At 43.1% G+C, this 14510-nt stretch overlaps 1 long non-coding RNA gene and 1 other non-coding gene across 2 annotated transcripts in view; one reads left to right on the forward strand and one right to left on the reverse strand.

The window, feature by feature from the left end:
- The window catches only part of LOC110568713 (uncharacterized), a 34837-nt gene extending 31970 nt beyond the window's left edge, over nucleotides 1-2867 (forward strand). Inside the window, exon 3 of the long non-coding RNA XR_010337942.1 lies at nucleotides 2171-2867. This is a non-coding gene — a long non-coding RNA (uncharacterized LOC110568713). The remainder of the gene's footprint in view (nucleotides 1-2170) is intronic.
- Nucleotides 2868-8860: 5993 nt separating this feature from the next.
- Nucleotides 8861-8928, reverse strand: LOC135269832 (small nucleolar RNA SNORD77). The gene has a single exon (XR_010338082.1). It is a non-coding gene; the product is annotated as a small nucleolar RNA SNORD77 (small nucleolar RNA).
- Between the last annotated feature and the right edge of the window lie 5582 nt (nucleotides 8929-14510).

Consider the following 14510-nt stretch of genomic DNA (forward strand, 5'->3'; position numbering starts at 1 on the left):
CCAGGAGGCTGAGGCAGGAGAATCACTTGAACCTGGGAGACAGAGGTTGCAGTGAGCCAAGATTGCACCACTGCATTCCAGCCTGGGCAACAGAGCAAGACTCTACCTCAAATAAATAAATAAATATGAAAACTGTGAGGAACGTTCCCATGTGAGGCCCCCTCAGAATTGGGCCTCACCATATGGTAAGCTTGAGCCCAGACACAGTTTCCCATTGGAGGTAGTCGAGCTATGGGGAAGCTGAGCTGAGATCAAAGGATATATGAAAATAACTTTGCTAGACGATGATGTGACACCTATGTGGTCTGAGGAGACATTGTGTCTCTTTCCTGCATTTATGACTTTGTTTACCCCCTATTGTTGGAGCCTGTGTCTGTTCTTGTGACTGCTGTTTGCATAGATAACAGGTTTACTGCCTCTCTGGTGCCTTGCATAGATAGTTAACTTTTTAACTATAGGTTTCCCCAACGCAATAATGAGACCCACCTGGATGACTTGATTGTATCCGATTATGTATCTGATTTTACTATTGTGTTATCTGCTGCCTAAGCTTGTATCCTGAGGACTTTCTGTTCCCTTTAATGTATGAGATAATGGTATCTGTTCCTGTAAATGAAGTAGGACAAAGATATATATACTAACTATGTGCAAAATAAAGCTGCTGTTTAGGCATTGCTGTTTAAGCATTGCTTACTCAGTCCTCCAGACCCCGCTTGCCTTTCTTCTCTTTCTTCCCGTGCACTCCCTTATTCAGGTTGGAACCCTCTTGCTGGCCAAGAGTCCCCAGCAAACGTGCCGGCCTCTCGGGAACACAGAGAAAACCCTTACTTGCAAGCCGTTGGGGAGGTCAGGGCTTAAGTGTGAGCTGCCTGATTGTTCTTGCTTGGTGCCCTGCAGAGATAAATACCCTTCTTTTTCCTATTGCAAACTGCAGAGTGAATATTTGGATTTATTGAGCCATGTGAGCAGATCCCAGTTCAGCCCTTTACCAGGCATAGGCCCTGGCCCTCATGGAGCTGCATCTGCCAGTGATCTGTTGCAGTGCCCAAAACAGACTCACCCAGAGGCAGGTTCTGAGCTATGCAAAAACACCAATTTCATTCTTTTATTGCTAGGCTTCTTTTTTTTTTTTTCTAAACCAATACTATTAGCTTGATTATATATCTTATTCACTAGGCTTATTATCAAATTACTTATGTTAGTTTTTAAAAATTAACCTGTTCTGAGCAGGAATTTCTGAAAAAAATAAAAAATAAAAAAAATTAACCTGTTCTCAGCCAGGCATGGTGGATAACATCTGTAAATCCAGCACTTTGGGAAGCCAAGGTGGGAGGATCGCTTGAGCTCAGGACTTCAAGACCAGTCTGGGCAACATGGCAAAACTCCGCCACTACTAAAAATACAAAAATTAGCCGGGCGTGGTGGCACATGCCTGTAATCCCAGCTACTCAGGAGGCTGAGGCAGGAGAATCACTTGAACCTGGGAGGCGGAGGTTGCAGTGAGCCGAGATTGTACCATTGCACTCTAGCCTGGGCAACATGGCAAGATCCATCTCAAAAAAAAAAAAAAAAGAAAAAAGAAATCAGTTGCAATCTGGAAGGATGGTTAGAACCATTCTTTTGAGGGAGAGATCGCTCTTAAAAACATGCATGTTGAAGTTCTGTTTAAAAACACATTTTTTTTTAGTTCCAGGTTAAGAGTATAGCATTACTTTACAATGAACAGCCTTCAGATGTCACAGGGATTGCAGTAGCCCCCTGTTATTCTGTCACTGTCACTGTGAAATGTTCATTTTAAACACCTAGTGAAGGGAAAATTAATCATGCTTTAAAATCAGGTAAAACATTAATGGCCTTGAAATTTTAATACTAATTCTCAGTTTTTAGTTTTCACACAGATGAAATTTTCTTATTTAGAAATAAACCTAGGGAAAGATTTAATGAGTAATTGGTATTAAAAAGTTGAAATCACATGTATGCTCTAATTTTTTTCACATGAAAGCAATTTTGCTTTCCACATCTTTTTATTTGAAAGAATTGAGTCTCACATTTGTCAGATAAATTACTGCCTAAACTATTTAAGATGATTTTCACATTTTTGTGTGGAAATCAAATTTCAAGAGGTTGTAGAATTAACTTAGAAGTGACAACAGTGTGTTCTTTCTTCCAGGAGAGCTTGCTAATTGACGTTGAAGCCTGAAATGTCCTCCTGAAAACACTCAAACTCATTAGGTAACAAAAGCCCAGAGGACAGAAATGAAGCAAAGCAAGTTAGTTCTTGAAATGAAACTCTAGAAATCCCAACTTGAGAAAATAAAGAGGCAGAGAAAAAAAAACTAGAAAAAGAAAAAAAATCACAAAATAAAAGACACTTATGAAAGGAAGCGGATTTTTTTGTTTAATTATTTACTTAGTTTTTTTAATCATAAGCATTTCATAGATTGTATGATGGTTTTGAAATTGTAAAAATATGTCTATTTGTTGCATGTCTCATCTCTCACTGCTTGAAAATGTAAACAAGAACAAGAACTCCCCTTACCTGTATCTTACCTGTGCAGGATTACAAGCTCAGGTGCAGACTGGGCCGATCCCAGAAGAGGCTGTGCAAAGTGGGGGAGGCAAAGATGACCTCAGCATTCTTTCCTTCTTGTGTGACATTTCCTTTGCAATGTGACTTTGACTTCCTTGCCATCAAGGAGTGGAATGTGTCTCTTCACCCTTTGAATCTGGCCTGGCACCTGAGACTTGCTTTGATCAAAAGAATGCAGTAGGAGTGGCACTGTGGGCCTCAGGAAGCTTCACAGCTTCCACTTTTGTCCCTGTGGAACACTGCCCAAGACTGCATGTGAAGAGCCCCAGTCTAGCCTGGTGGAGGAGGATCGGGCATTGGAACTACCTGAGCCAACCCATCTGAGGCCTTTTAAATCAGCCAGCTGACAGCTTGATGCCTGGGGGTCCACAAAGAAGGAGCTGTGCCCATCTGACTTCATCTTAAATCTTCTGGCCCCAGTCAAGCCACCATATTATTGTAGCCACTGAGTGAGCCCAGGCAAGATCAGCAGAAGATTTGTCACCCAGTTGAGTCCAGCCCAAGTTGTTGACCCACAGAATCACGAGCAAAAATAATGGCCGTTGTAAGCCACTACATTTTGGAGGTGGTTTATTATGCAGCAAAAACTAAATTATACAGGAGGTTATCCCAGGAAGCACAAGTGAGGAAATAAGGGAAGTAAGACAGAGAAAGGAGGAGAGTTAATAAGGGGTGCTCTAAGGAGCAGGTTATTACTATGGGCAATTGAAGCTAAATCCTGCTGGATACCCTCTGAGGAGTCCTGTAGAAGGCATCTCAGCACAGTCTCACCATGGAAAGAGAAGCTGGGTTACTCACCCAATAATTCCTTACCCTACGCTTCACTGGCCGAGGGTTCCCTGGGGGATTTAGGTCCCCAGCACTTCTGATCTGCCGTGCAGCCAAGCTGAACAAGGTCCCTGGCATTGGAGAGATCTCACAGGCAGGGAAGTAAGGGATGAGGGTGAACTTGAGGTGGAAGCCATCAGTACACATGGGAACTATCCACCCTAGTCGCAAATAAACACAGAGGTAGGCCAGGAGGATGCAGGACAGGACATCACAGCATCTGCTAATCCCCAAACCCATTTCTTCCCAAATCTTCCCTAATTCAATAAGTGGTAATACCATCTTCCAATTGCTCCCCACAGAAATTTCATCCTTGGATGCATTAATCTCTCACACTCACATTCAAATCCTTTCAGTGTTACCTTTGAAATATATCCAGAATCCAAATATTTCTATCTCCTCCACTACAACTCTGGTCCAAGACACCAGTGACTCTCACTTGGATTATTGCAACCACCTATGTATTATTATTATTATTATTATTATTTTTTTTTTTTTTGAGATGGAGTTTCGCTCTTGTTACCCAGGCTGGAGTGCAATGGCACGATCTCGGCTCACTGCAACCTCCGCCTCCTGGGTTCAGGCAATTCTCCTGCCTCAGCCTCCCAAGTAGCTGGGACTACAGGCACACACCACCAAGCCCAGCTAATTTTTGTATTTTTAGTAGAGATGGGGTTTCACCATGTTGGACAGTATGGTCTCGATCTCTTGACCTTGTGATTTGCCTCGGCCTCCCAAAGTGCTGAAATTACAGGTGTGAGCCACCACGCTTGGCCTATGAATTATTTTTTATGAGTCAGGGTCTTGCTCTGTCACCAGACTGGAGTGCAGTGATGAGATCATGGCTCACGGCAGCCTTGACTTCCTAGGCTCAAGCATCCTCTCACCTCAGCTTCCCAAGTAGCTGGGACTACAGGTATGTACTCAGCTCACTGCAACCTGTTTCCCAGGTTCAAGTGATTCTCCTGTCTCAGCATCCCGAGTAGCTGGGATTACAGGCGTGCTCTACCATGCCCAGGTAATTTTCATATTTTTAAAAGAGACAGGTTTCACCATGTTGGCCAGTTTGGTCTCAAACTCCTGACCTCAAGTGATCTGCCTGCCTCAGCCTCCCAAAGTGCTGGGATTACAGGCGTGAGCCATCATGCCCGGCCTAAATTTATTTTTTTTAGAAATGAGGTCTCACAATACAAAAAATTAGCTGGGCATGGTGGCGCATGCCTGTAATCCCAGCTACTCGGGAGGCTGAGGCAGGAGAATTGCCTGAACCCAGGAGGTGGAGGTTGCAGTGAGCCAAGATCACGCCATTGCACTCCAGCCTGGGTAACAAGAGCAAAACTCCGTCTCAAAAAAAAAAAGAAAGAAAGAAAGAAATGAGGTCTCACTATGTTGTCCAGGCTAGTCTTGAACTCTTGGGCTCAAGCAATCCTCCTGCCTCAGCCTCCCAAAATGCTGGGATTACAGGCGTGAACCACTGTGCCTGGCCCAGAGTGACCATTTAAAACCCAAGTCCCTCCTTAGTTTTCAACCCTCCCAGAGCTCCCTATCTCACTCAGAATAAAATACAAGATCTTTACTGTGTCCTAGAAGGCCCCAGAGAATCTGCTATTTCTCTGACTTCATTTATTGGAACTCTCCTCATTACTCACTGCTCTGGCCTCACTGGTTTCCCTATAATTCAAAATCCCAGGCTCACTTCTACCACAGGCCCAGGGTACTTGCTGTTCCTCTAAGATGCCTTCCCAGTTATCCACAGACATATAGCCCTAACTTCCTTCTGGCCTTGACTCAAATGTCCGCTTATTAGAGAGGCCTTCCTGACTCTAGGCAGACTCTCCCCCAGTCACTCTTAACCCCCTTTCCTTGCTTTATTTTTCTTTAGTAATCAACTGACATTATTTTCCATACTGCCAATCCTCCCCCAACTAGAATATAAGTTTTAGGAGACTAGGGACTCCCTGTCTTTTTTCTTTGCTGATGTATTCTTAGTACCTAGATTAAGCTTTTGTTAATTTAATGAATTAGTATGTATTGTGGGACAGGCTGATGATTTTACATGGATTATTTACAAGTTAGCTCTCTGGTTGAAATAAAATAATTTAAAGCCTCCAATAAAACATTCCATACTTTAGGCTGGTCGCAATGGCTCACGCCTGTACTCCCAGCACTTTGGGAGGCCGAGGCAGGCAGATCACCTGAGGTCAGGAGTTTAAGACCAGCCTGGCCAACATGGTGAAAAAACACAAAAAAATTAAAAACACAAAAATTAGCCGGGCATGGTGATGGGCGCCTGTAATCCCAGCTACTCAGGAGGCTAAGGCAGAAGAATCACTTTAACCTGGGAGGCAGAGGTTGCAGTGAGCCGAGATTGCGCCGTTGCACTCCAGCCTGGACAAAAAGAGCCAGACTCCATTTCAAAAAAAAACAACAACAAAAACAACAACAAAAACAAAAATTCCATACTTGAAAGAAGAATAGTCTTGTGTTATGTTCTTATGAAGATTAAAGTAACAATCTCAGAAAAAAAGTTATTCTAGGCAGTGGCTCATTCCTGTAATCCCAGCACTTTGGGAGGCTGAGGATCACTTAAGCCCAGGAGTTCAAGACCAGCCTGGGAAACATAGGGAGACCCCATCTCTACAACTAATTTAAAAAATTAGCCAGATGTGATGGTGTGCACCTGTGGTCCCAGCTATTTGGGAGGCTGAGATGGGAGGATCGCTGGAGCCCAGGAGGTTGAGGCTGCAGTTAGCTGCGATTGTGCCACTGCACTCCAGTCGGGGTGACAGAGTGAGACCCCGTCTCTCAAAAAAAAAAGGGGGAAAAGAAAAAGTTACTCTGATAGCTATGGATTGTTGAGATGTTTGCTGAAACATAGTGTGCTTGATTATTATGGATTTACGAATTAGTCATTAACTCAAAGACATGGATTAAACTCATCCTGTATACCGGGCTCTGGGCAGTCCTGGGGCTAGAAAATTGAAAGATAAAGTCCAGCCCTCACAGATACAACATCACAACAATTATGACCAAGCCTGAGCGGTTCTGAGCTAGTAGTATATTTGAGGTGCCTGGCAGTCAGGGCTGCTGAAGGGAGCAATGGGAGGGAAAATACAGAGGCCCCCTCAGACTCAGCTGGGGGACTAAGGGGAGCTCCACCAAGACAAGGGGCACGAGGTTTGTGGGTGGCTGGAGTATCACCTACCAGTGAGAAAATTATTGCCTCAGAAATGGATTGGAATTCTGTATGTAAATTTTGTTCATCTAGAACTTATCCCCATTTTCTCTGACTTCCTAGGTTCCTGATAGTTTGCTCTTTGAATTTCTTTGATTCTTATTCATTTTGTTGGATCTTTTGACTGCTTTCTGCTCACTCCTGAACTACAGAATGCTTTGATCAAATATATTATTGTATAATTGAAATGCTTGCTATAACACGAGTTGAGATGCAGTAGTCGTAATACTATTACACAGTTATGCTCAGACAACTGTTAGCACTGTTATATTCTGTATCACTGCTTCTCTTCCTTTCCTCTGCTTGAGAGGAGTTTGAGACAAGCCAGGGCAACATGATGAAACCCTGTCTCTCCAAAAAATACAAAATTTAGCCAGACTTGATGTGCACCTGTAGTCACAGTTTCTCAGGAGGCTGAGGTGGAAGGATCGCTTGAGCCTAGAAGGTCGAGGCTGCAGTAAGCCATGATTACACCACTGCACTCCAGCCTGGGCAGGAGGGCAAGACAGGAAAAAATAAATGTATGTTTATTCAATATGCATCATCAGGACCCCTTTCATGAATATTCATAGCTCCTCCTACAACCTGTTGAATACGTATACTTGGCCAACTTCAGTATAAATCCCTTCCCAGTCTCTTCTCCTTCAAAGAGTTTGCTTTCAGTTTTTCAGGCAGAGGCTGAATCCCCTTCTTAAGAAATAAAGTTCTCCTTTCCAAAGGAGATCTCATGATTTTTCAATTGACAGTCTCTAGCACTCTGAAGAGTGAGTGATCAGCTCCATTTATCCTAATCGGTCACCATCTGTGGGTGTGCAGCTATTCCTTGATGCCTGGGGGTCCACAAAGAAGGAGCTGTGCCCATCAGATGACCAGGGGAAGCCCTGAGTCAATTCTCCTACATAGATCTTAAGACCCCACACCTTCCATACAATCAAGACTTTTCCTCCTCTAGGGATACACATGGATTAACAAATTACAGCTGTAAATTACTGTTCTCTAGTAAGCCACACCAGTATCTGGGTGGACCTTTCTCAGAGAGATTCCATATAATTACAAAGTTAGGTAGAAAATCTTTGTCCAAACGCCATGCCAGTATGCTGTATGATGGCTTGGAGAGCAGGAAAGAAACTGCTTATGGAATCAGCCTCAAGGGAAAGGACAACTTATGACTAATATCCCGGTGGCCAATTGTTCTGCCCCAGGAAAGCACGTACAAAGGGCCAGAAGCCTCTCCTACCTGAGCAAAGTGTTTGCTATTTACTGGCAAAATCCTCTGTGTCCACCCTGAAAGATGTGTCTTTTTTTTTTTTTTTTAGGTGGAGTCTCGCCCTGTCACCCAGGCTAGAGTACAATGACACGATCTCAGACACTGCAACCTTCATCTCCCAAGTTAAAGAGATTCTCTTGCCTCAGCCTCCCAAGTAACTGAGATTATAGGCATGTGCTATCATGCCCAGATAATTTTTGTATTTTTAGTAGAGATGGAGTTTCACCAGGTTGGCCAGGCTGGTCTAGAATTCCCGACCTCAAGTGATCCACCCACCTCAGCCTCCCAAAGTGCTAGGATTACAGGTGTGAGCCACCACACCTGGCCGCTCTCTCTATTTTTTGTCCCTCCTTCTCTAGTACACCTCCTTTTACCCAAAGCAAACCAATCCTCCCAACAAAAATAATTGAAAGCCTATCTTCTTTTTTCTGTGTCTTGCAAATTTTGCATCCTTAGGCTTCTATGGAAAATCAATGTCTTTTCCTGAGTTACTGCTGGCTCTGCAGAGAGGACTCCTAAACTCAAGTCTTGCTTGCTTCTCCCCACAGCCCCACACTCACACCCTCTTAGAGGAGGCAAGCTTGGATCTTTGGGTGGCAGCGAGACCTCCATTGACACTGGCTTTCTCTCAGAGCATAAACTCAAACATACCTCCACGCTGAGGATTCATTTCTTCTGAAATCCCACATCTGAGCTACGCATAGAAGTTTTACTCCTGTGAACACACTTTTTCACTTTATTTATTACCTTACATTCACCCTCCCACTGCCTGGGTCACATTAGCACTCTGACCTTGACTGATAGCAAAGTCATCTTTTCATCTCTTGCCCAAATCTACAAGTATTATCTCAACACTGGGGGCAATGGTGGGTTGGGGAGTTCGGGTTTATTCTCTCTCTACCCTGCCCTACCATAAAGTCAGGGTTTTTTAATTTTTTATTTTTGCATCAGATAGATGGTACATCTCTTCATGATGCAATCTGCTGAACTAGGCAACCATCATAGTAAAAGTGAGGGTTTTTAAAATTGAGACAGGGTCTCACCCTGTTGCCAAGGCTGGAGTGTGGTGGTACAATCTCTGCTCGCTGCAGCCTAGACCTCCTGGGCTCACGAACTCCTCCACCTCAGTCTCTTGAATAACTAGAACCACAGACACACACCACTAGGTGGGTCTAATTTTTGTATATTTTGTAGAGAATGGGGTGGGAGGTCTCACTATGTTGCCCAGGCTGGAATCAAACTCCTGAACATGATCCTCCCACCTCGGCCTCCTGAAGTGCTAGGATTACAGGAATGAGCCACGGTGCCAGCCTGTGTGTACTTCTTGACTTGGAGCTAGTGGCCCTTCATTCTCTGCCCTACTTGCCTCGGCAATCACGTGCCTACAGTCACTCTTCATTCTAGCCACAATGGCTGTATCGGCCAGAGAGGAAGCAGGGAAAGCAGCCAGGAATCAGCCGCAGAGGCTCCAAGCAGGCATTTTCCAAGTGGGGTCACACAACCGGGATGGGAGGGGAGCAACATGCCCCATTTGCTGCACAAAGAAACTGCAATTGCTGGGCACAGTAGCTCACACCTGTAACCCCAGCACTTCGGGAGGCTGAGGTGGGCGGATCATGAGGTCAGGAGTTTGAGACCAGCCTGGCCAACAGTTAAACCCCGTCTCTACTAAAAAAATTAAATAATAGTAATACAAAAATTAACTGGGCATGGTGGCAGGTGCCTGTAGTCTCAGCTACTCAGGAGGCTGAGGCAGGAGAATCACTTGAACCCGGGAGGTGGAGGTTGCAGTGAGCCGAGATCGCGCCATTGCACTCCCAGTCTGGGTAACAACAACAACAAAAAAAGAAACTGCAATTAGAAACTGAAATAGGTAGAACATTTATGCTAACTTTATCTAAAAAAGAAACAAAGCCTTACCAAGATTTAATCTGTGGATTGTCACTGGCTGCTCACATGATCTGGCCTGCAGACAGCTGAGTGCCACGCTGGAACAGGGCCCTTCGCTTTCATTCCCATGGAACTTGCCCATGCCCCTCAAGTTGTGTGTGCCCTGTTCGTCGCTTCACAGATTATATTAGCAGCTTTCCAAAACCAATCCTCAAAAAACAGACAAGCAGCTTTAAAAGAAAATCCTGCAGAGAAACCTCAGACTGAGGATAAGACTATTAACACAGCACAAGAAAACAAGAAAATGCAAGAATGCTTCCCTGTACCTGGTACAATCTCTTAATCAGCCACATTTGGAGGAAAAACAATGGTTAGCTAATCAATTCTTACTTTGGACTAAGTCAACAAATTCAAAATTATCAAGAAGATTATTAAAATAAGGATTTACATTCACTATAATTAACAACAAACCTCACCATATGTGAATACTGGATTCTGAGCACTAAGCCTGGTGGGGTCTCTTTCTCGAGTAACAGACATTCAAGCCCAGCACTGAGATACACTCAGCTTAGAACAAATCCTTCAAGTTGCTTCATCACAAAGAGTTAAACCAACATTTTCAAAAACAAAGAAACAAAGGCCAGGTGCAGTGGCTCATGCCTGTAATCCCAACACTTGGGGAGGCCAAGGCAGGAGGGTGGTTTGAGTTAGGAGTCCAAGACCAGCATGGGCAACACAGCAAGACTCAGTCTCTACAAAAAAAATCTAAAAATTAGCTGGGTGCAGTGGCTTGCATTTGTGGTTCCCACTATTCAGGAGGCTGAGGTGGGAGGATTGCTTGAACCCAGGAGGTTGAGGCTGCAGTGATTCCACCACTACACTCTAGCCTGGGTGATAGAGCAAGACCCTGTCTCAAACAAACAACAGAACCAAAACCAAGAAGCATATGTTTCCCAGACTTAGAAACAATGACACCTAGTACAAATGAGCATACCTAACATTCAGATCCTAATTTCTTTTTTTCTTTTTTTGAGATGGAGTCTCACTCAGTCGCCCAGTCTGGAGTACAGTGGTGCAATCTCAGCTCACTGCATCTGCCATTTCAATCGATCCTCCTGCCTCAGCCTCCCGAGTAACTGGGATTATAGGTGCCCACCACCATATCCAGCCAATTTTTGTATTTTCAATAAAGACATGGTCACATTCTGTTGGCCAGGCTGGTCTCAAACTCCTGGCCTCAAGTGATCCAACCACCTCAGCCTCCCAAAGTGCTGGGATTACAGGCGTGAGCCATGGTGCCCAACTAGATCCTAATTTTTGAACACCATTTTCCATTACAAGGTTTCAGGGTCTGTCAAATAAATGGCCAATGCCAGGGCTGGGGCAGAGAAAGTACAAGATGGTCCTTTTTCTTCTTGTTCCAGAAAGAAAGTGCACAAAGACTGATGGAGAGATGTAAATAAACACACAAACCAGCTTATAGGGGCTCCCACTGGCCAAACTGAGGACAATTTGAGCATAATTTAAAATTTTAATGATGGTAACATATTATAACACATTGAATAAATGAAGAATTTGTGCATCATGGTGGTATCTCACATAAAAGAGAATGGGAAGCTCTTCTTTACAGAGACTATCAGCTAAGATAGAAAATGTAATACAATTAGAAAATGACCATTTTGCAACCCCAGCATAATAACTTATTCAGGTGAAGACCATCAGGGAATATGAAAACTATTAGATAAAACATGCTGGGGAACAGGATGTTCACACTGTGCCAAGTATCCCCTCAACACTACCAGGTTCCTTAAGCATCAAGATATACAGGTGCCTTTACTATGGAGAGAATTGGTGGATAGCCTTTTAACCAAGTGATCAAATTTAGTATTCATAAAAATGCAACAAAGTGACATTCTGTGGCTCCTCACTTAATGTCATACAAAGTACACAAATTAGCTAGGTAGTATATTTTTTTGAGACAGGATCTCACTCTGTTGCCCAGGCTGATCTCAAGTGATTCTCCCACCTCAGCTTTCCAAAGTGCTGAGATTACAGGTGTAGGCCTCTGCATCTAGCCTGAATATTGTAATTTTTATTTTTATTTTGAGACAGAGTCTCGCTCTGTTGCCCAGGCTGGAATGCAGTGGCACGAGCTCAGCTCACTGCAACCTCTGTCTCCCAGGTTCCAGCGATTCTCCTACCTCAGCCTCCCAAGTAGCTGGGATTACAAGTGCCCACCACCATGCCTGGCTAATTTTTGTATTTTTTGTAGAGACAGGGTTTCGCCATGTTGGCCAGGCTGGTCTCAAACTTCTGACCTCAACTGATCCGCCTGCCTCAGCCTCCCAAAGTGGTGGGATTATAGGTGTGAGCCACTGTGCCTGGCAGAATATTGGAATTTTTAAGTAAAAATTTAAAAACACACTATATACTGTGACCTTGATTATTTCCTCCCTTAAAAACAAACAAAGTTGCTATAATAGAAAAGTTATTCCTGGCCAGGCACAGTGGCTCACGCCTGTAATCTTAACACTTTGAGAAGCCAAGGCAGGAGGATCACTTGAGCCCAGGAGTTTGAGACCAGCCTGGCAACATAGTGAAACATTGTCTCAAAAAAATTTTTTTAATTAAATTTAAAATTTAAAAAGGTTATTCCTATAACTTTTCTAAGAATACAGGTAAGTTAGCCAACCACAGGCCACATCAGGACCACATATAAGTGACAATAAATGAGACTGCCTAAAGCATTTAGGACAAAGTAATAACTTTGACACTGTAATATTATAGTCCAAGTCTTGTCAAATTGACAAAAACTTCATTTCACAAGAACTTCTTCCCTTCCAAACAATCACTAAAACACACATATACACATATGTGATGGTTGAGAAGGGCATACATTTTTCTTTAAGCAATAAGATAATTTTTATAAAGTTAATTTATTTTTTTTTTCCGAGATGAAGTTTTCACTCTTTTTGCCCAGGCTTGGAGTGCAGTGGCACTATCTTGGCTCACCGCAACCTCCACTTCCCAGGTTCAAGTGGTTCTCCTGCCTCAGCCTCTCAAGTAGCTAGGATTACAGGCATGCGCCACCACACCCGGCTAATTTTTTTGTATTTGTAGAAGAGATGGGGTTTTACCATGTTGGCCAGGCTGGTCTCAAACTCCTTACCTCAGGTGATCCGCCTGCCTTGGCCTCCCATAGTGCTGGGATTACAGGTGTGAGCCACCACACCCAGCCTGAAGTTAATGACTTTTTATTGCCTAGGTGCAAATGTTGAAATCTTTGCTATTCTCAAGTGACTAGAATTAACTTGAGAAATACTAACATAAAAATACCAGACATCCTTAAAGGCATGCTTATTTGTTTTATTGTGTAGATTAAATCAACAGAGTAAAAGAATAATTGTTACTGCACTCCAGCCTGGGGGATAGAGTGAGACTCTGTCTCAAAAAAAAAAAAAAAAAAGAGTAATTGCTAAATTTTCCATCATATATATATTTTACTTTTGAGTCGAGGTCTCACTTTGTTACCTAGGTTGGAGTGCAGTGGCGAGATCACGGCTTACTGCAGCCTCAACAAGCTGGGATCAAGCAATCCTCCCACCTTAGCTTCCCAAGTATCGGAACTACTCAGTACATGACACCATGCCTGGCTAACTTTTGTATTTTTTGTAGCAGGGTTTCACCATGTTGCCCAGGCTGATCTGGAACTCCTGATCTCAAGTGAGCCACCCTCCTCTGCCTCCAAAAGTGCTGGGATTATAGGCATGAGCCACTGTGTTCAGCCTTCCATCATATATATAGGGGTGTGTGGGTGTGTGTGTGTGTGTGTGTGTGTGTGTGTAAAATAACTTAATCCTCCAATAAGTTCCCAGGCCATTTCTTCTGAAGAAATAAATATGAAGTCATAGGGTATCTAATAATATTAAGAAAGGAAAAAAAGAGCATAGCCGCCTTCTTGATGTTAGGTTAATCTTGTATAAAGGAAAATCCCGTAAGTGAAAAGAATTATGGAGCCAATTCAGATGACACAAATGTACAAAATTTTGTTACCTAACACCTGAAAACATGTTTGATTCAACCAATTGACTTCTGACCATCACTGTGTATGCAACCTGCTAAAGTAATCTTTCAGCTGTCAATTTGATGGCTTTCTTAAGAAAACAGTGATATGCATAGAATGATTTGAAGCTGTCCATCTCTCTCTTTTTTTAACTTTGGCTCTGTGTTTACCAGATCATGTCTAACAAAGTGCTTCAAAAGTGATTTCTAACAAAATAATATTTAAATCACAGTATATCTCATTTAAGTAAAAGTATTTTAAGTCAATAGCTTCCTTAGGAATATTCTGTCTTCTGACACCATCATTTGAATATCACAGTTTGCAAAGAGCTTTTCCATTCATGATTTCATCCAGTCCTTCCTACAGCCACCCAAGATAGGCACAATTCCATTTTTTTAAGGTAAGAAAATGAGATTGGTCTTGAAGCCAAGTGTTTCATGACCAAAGCCCACACTCTCCCCATGAAATTGAGAAGGGACAGGCTGCGGAGTGAATCCTTGAAAGTAAGTAATGTTTTAAGTACTATTATAATTTGTAGATTGTGTTTCACTGGCTCCCAATGAGCTAGGAGGGAAATGTTTTTAATCCCATGTGTACTCATGCTGAAGTAGCTATAAGTATATAAAAATCATATTCA

This window comes from Aotus nancymaae, unplaced genomic scaffold, assembly GCF_030222135.1.
Source record: "Aotus nancymaae isolate 86718 unplaced genomic scaffold, 86718_ANA_hifiasm-v0.15.2.pri h1tg000057l, whole genome shotgun sequence".
Taxonomy (NCBI): Eukaryota; Metazoa; Chordata; class Mammalia; order Primates; family Aotidae; genus Aotus; species Aotus nancymaae.